Here is a 5,238-nt window from a genome sequence, read left to right on the forward strand (position 1 = left end):
GGACAGGCTAGACTCCACCCTTTACTTTATCAAGTTGACATCGCATTATGTAACTACCACATAAAGCATAACCAAAAAACACCCCAAAAATGAAGCCATGAAATCAATTCCCATTTATCGCAATCCTACATAGAGTTTCCTATCTAGAATGACTGATGGGTTTTAAAAGATCAACCTTTTGGTTAGTAATCCACTGCTGAATCCACAGCACCATCGGGGATTTTACCAAGACATCATAGTTCAATTATTTGAGAGATTATCCACATAGTCACAGATTACAAAAACTCATTGAGGGAGTCACTTAGCGGACAGATGGGTTGGAAGGCAGAGATGAACAAGACTGCCTCAAGCCACAGTCAACAGAATTGTATTCGTGTGGAATGTTTCAATGTTATTACACCTCAACGGGGAAGAAGAAAAGGGCCATGGTAAAATACATTTAGGATATGATAAGCTCAGCAAAATAAGGTTTTTTTTACCTGCAGAATTGATCACCACCTTTAAGGATTTTGTGAACTCTGAGGAACCGGAAACCAAACCAAATACCTGGCCATTGGGCCCTTCTGTCTCATAGTAACCCTACAGGGCAGAGTGCAATTACTCCCTAAGATTTCCAAGTCTGTAAATCTTTATAGGAGCAGATTTCTCCTCGAGGCTGTTGGGTTTGAACGACCAACCTTTTGGTAAACAGACCAGTGCCGAACCATTATGCCACCAGGGCTCCTAGTGTGCACAGATATAGCTGCTACCATTTGGAAAACCACAGGGGTGACCATCCACCTCACACACCCACCATCTGCCAGAGGCCCTGCCTGTCAAACGCTTCAGAAGCTCTGGAAAGCTCTTTCAACTTTGGGAGGTTCCAGAGAGGCTGGTCAAGGTGATCAACTCATCTGGTGGGAACAGAACAGGACTCCTTAAACCCTTCGTCAAACCCTAAGCACGGATGAGTTGAAATTGCCTTGAAGGCCACTCGTTTGGATTTTGTTTTGTTTACTTGATTTGGATTTTGTTTGCCTCTTGCTCTGCATGGTGCAAAAACCCAAGATCTACAACCGCTGTGCCCAGTTTCAAAACACCAAAATAAATAACTAAGGAAGCAGGTCTTCGGAACATATCAAGATGAACCATGCCACACTCTCTCATGTGGTCAATGTCAGCGCTCGGGTACGTGCTGCAGGTTTCAGGAACCAAGAAAACTCATCATCATTTAAGGAGTCAGGGGAGAAGGTGGGTGTTGCTCTTGGAAAGATGGGCAGGACCAGATGGGTTTAGAGGAGGACACTGGCATTCTAGTCAGTAAGGTAATGCCGTCACAGGCAGTGGCCAGGGACAGGTGCATTGAAGGGACACAGAAGAGACTAGTCTGGCTCCGAAGGGTAGTGAGATGACACCGTGGGAGGACAAGCTCTCATAGGGTAAAAGAGTGTCTATTGAAAAAAGTCCCAGTATCAGATGCCGGACACAGAGCTCTGCGGAATAGGCAAAGGGGAGTGGCTGAAGATTGGAGCAAGCTTGGGACACCTCCCGCTTCACAGAAACTGCTTCAAGGTGCCACCGCCCCTCCATGGCCTCACGTCAGGGCTGTTGCTTGCTGCTCTCCATTCAGTCCCTCAGTTCATGGCGACCTCCTGCACACCTGGGCAAAAGCCTGCCCCTCCAGGGCCAGCCCCCTGATTGGCTGCAGATAGTTGTGATCTAGAGGATGGGCCGTGGCTCATTGTTTAAAATGTCACCAGGTCTTTCTTCCTACCCTCGGTCAGTCTCAGACTCTGCTGAAGCCTGTGCAGTATCTTAGCAGCAGCGCGTGTTCCTACTGACAAGTGGTCGCTGCGCTTGAGTGGGGGCATGGGTCTGGGGTGTCATCTACGTTTTCCACATGGGGAGCACACAAGCCACCACCGTCTCACTCATGTCAAGGCGAAGAATCCACACCGTTCCAAAAGGTAAAAAGGGGAGAGGGGTGCTCTGGTTTTTCTTCTTCCAGCCAATAAAAAATCAATGAGATGAATTATTTGCAACCAGGAGGAACTAGAATATTCTTAGCTTTTTACCACGGCAGAAGACTGAAACTCACCCAAACCGAACAGAACTGGCAAGGGAATTCTGCCAGGGTAGACCTGCCCCATACATAGAGTTTCCAACGCCACAGTTTTGTCCCACGGAGTGGCTGGTGGTTTCGAACCACAGACCTTTCTGATAGCAGCTGAATACTTTACCACAGCACCGCCAGGGTTCCTCAATGACGACTGAGTCACGTTCTCATGAAAGAGTCAGCTGGTCCCCTCAGCCAGCGCTGCCTACAGTTTAAGTATACATTCTAAAAATAATGCGATAAGCTTATACAATGAGGGGAGATAAGCTGTGCATTGCAAAGTGAGTGAAAGTACTTCCTCATTCACGGGGAGGTGTCTTTGAATCCCTGCCAAGCAAAAAACCCACCGTTCAAGTATTTAAGTGAAGGAGACTCAGAAAAGATGTATGGAGAGATCTTGGCTTTTTGGTTTTTTTACATGAACTAAATTGAAACGCTTGCGGCATGCCCTTGCCCATAGAGAGCCGTCACCTAATGAAGAGCAGAGAGGGGACAGAGATCCTGCTTGCCCTGAGCCCTGTTACCCTGCCCTCCTGGAGGCCCACAGGCACTTGAGTGGGTGACTCAAAGGCTGAGGGGTGGGAGCTGGAAGGCCACACAGAAGAAAAGGTGTGGGAGGATTGCTTCAGCAGCATCCACTTTCTCGAGCTCGTCCTTCCTCATCCTCCCCAATCGTGGTTGGCCTCCCCTATCACCTCATCCATCTTGGAGGACCACACAGCCTGGAGTCAATTTCCAAGGAGCCTGCCCTGCCCTGAAGGCCTCCTCAGAGGAAGTGGGCAGAGAAAAAGGGGTCACCAAAGGGGGTCAATACCTTACTCTTAGATTTGGAGCCCTGATGCTGCTGCTGGGTAAACATTAGACTGCTAAGCTCCAGGTCAGTGGTTCAAACCCAATCCCAACTATGTGGGAGCAAAAAAGAGGCAAACTGCTCCCATCATGATTTAAATTCTCAGGACCTCGATAAGTCAGATTCAACTAGGTAACAGTGGGCTTGGATTTTGTTTCTGTTTGCAGGTGGCTAGTTCAACTATAGCGACAAGCCATACTTGAGAAATCGCATTTTTCCTGTGCGGATCCCTGTGTGTGATGCATGGCTCTTAAAGAAATTATCATGCATTCACATTGGAAACGTTCCTCCACTTTGATTTGCATTTGAATTGTGCTGGCTGGTTGCCCTGCCTAGTTTAGCTAACCTTAAGATCATTCGACTGGCAAGTCTGGTTAGAAATAAAAGAAACCACTACAAAGAACCAGAATGGCTGGAAAAGAAAATCACAGACATTCCTAACTTATTTTCCAGGCTCTTCTGCGGAGTAACTCGAAAAGCTTGGGTTTGCACCAAGCAGAGGCACTCTGGCGGACCTGTGGGTTGGTGTTCGGCTGCTAACTGCAAGGTTGGTGGTTCAAACCACTGATCAGTTCACAAGAGAAAAACGTGGTATCAACTTCTGCAATATTGTCAGCTTTGGAAACCCTACAGGGGCAGATTGACTGTGTCACACAGGACTGCGCTGAGGTGGGATAGACTTTTTTTTCCTTTTCTCCATTTAGCACTAATTAGGAGAAGCGAATGTGGAGGCTTCCAACTGCTCCTTCCTACCCACGTGGCTAGTCTCTCACCCCACCAAGGACACGGATCCTGGCAAGTCAGTGCCCTGTTCATGAATGCAATCGGATGGAGCAAGAAATACACATGAGCAGACGGATGCAATCCCTGTCCTTCTCCCCTTTGGAAATGAAGCCACCCTCGGCTTTCCTCTGTGGACAGCCAGGTGGGAGGGACAAGCATTTCACTCACCTGGGTTTTTCTTACCCGGAATAATACAATCCGTCTGGTTCTGCCCCGGAAGAGAGTGTGGAGGGTCAGTCTCTAACCCCATCAGCAGCCCAGCTAGTTCCATCACTCCCTGAAATCTCATTTCTGCAAAGACTGGACCTAGCAGTCTCCAAGGGGCTGCCGCCTGCGCCCCCACCCCCAACAGTGTGTCCTTCCTGAAGGACAAAGAAATTCACCTTGAGCTGCCCTAACCTGCTGCTCCCAACCTGATGGTATATGTGTGGTTGCACTGGTGGAGGTGAAATCCGGGCTGCCCAGCATCTCCCCATGGATGGGTATGTCAGAGCATGGGGGCAGGCAAGAAGATGTGACTGAGGTAAGACATACAGCGTTCATCTCCCTATAAAGATGAATCCAGAGACACATTATCACTCTGGTAGAAGCACAAACCAGGAAAGTAATTCCGCAGCTCACTAGCATGTCAGAACCACCGTACACGCTAGGGCTTGCGTGTGGAATACAGGAAAGGGAGAGGCGAGGGCAGGCCCACAGGCCTTCTCTGTAAGGGCTGGACAGACCAAACTCAATCAGCCCCTGAAGACACAAAGCTGTCCCCAAGGCAAGGGAGGGGGGGACAGTCTCTGCTTTTCCCCTTCAAGGCTCGGCGACTGTGGAGAACTCTGATGTAAGAGGAGCAGGATCAGAGCGGCCGTAGGAAAGGGCCATGCGCTTGCTTCTCCTGGACTGCCCAGCACAGCGGTCACTGTGGGTTGAGCAGAATCATGCGGCAGACACTCGGTCTCAGACTCTCCATCTCACCGTGCTCCCTGGCTGGGGCTAAGTGAAGACTTCCCGCGAGGAGGGCTTGCCAAGGCATCTGATCTGAGAACAAGAGTCTGCCACCCTCAGAGAGAACCAAAGCAGGAGACAATGAGCACAAGTCACTGCAGATGACTGAGGGGGAAAGGAGGACCCAGGACAATGATGGCCCGAGTGATGGCACGACTCAGGGGCACTCAAGACCAAACTGACCAACCATGATGTGATCACGTCACTTTTGACTCATAGCGACCCTGATGGGCAAAGACGATTGGCCTTCAGGTTTTGGAGCCCGTACATCTTTACGGGACCAAAAACAAAACCTTTCTCCCATGGAGGGCTGGCGGGGTCCAACTGGTGGCCTTGCAGTTAGCGGCGCCATGGGTGCTAGGGCTCTTGTCCATTATTAGCACAGATCTATATCCTTATGGATAATTATACCCTTAAAGAGGGGTATTGCAGCCCTGGTGGTGCAGTGCGTATGCATTGGGCTTTGCTACACATGGTCGGCAGTTTGAAACCACCAGCTGCTCCACTGGAGAAA

Source organism: Echinops telfairi, unplaced genomic scaffold (genome assembly GCF_000313985.2).
Source record: "Echinops telfairi isolate 266 unplaced genomic scaffold, ASM31398v2 ScPeMD7_3;HRSCAF=10, whole genome shotgun sequence".
In the NCBI taxonomy this organism is placed as follows: domain Eukaryota; kingdom Metazoa; phylum Chordata; class Mammalia; order Afrosoricida; family Tenrecidae; genus Echinops; species Echinops telfairi.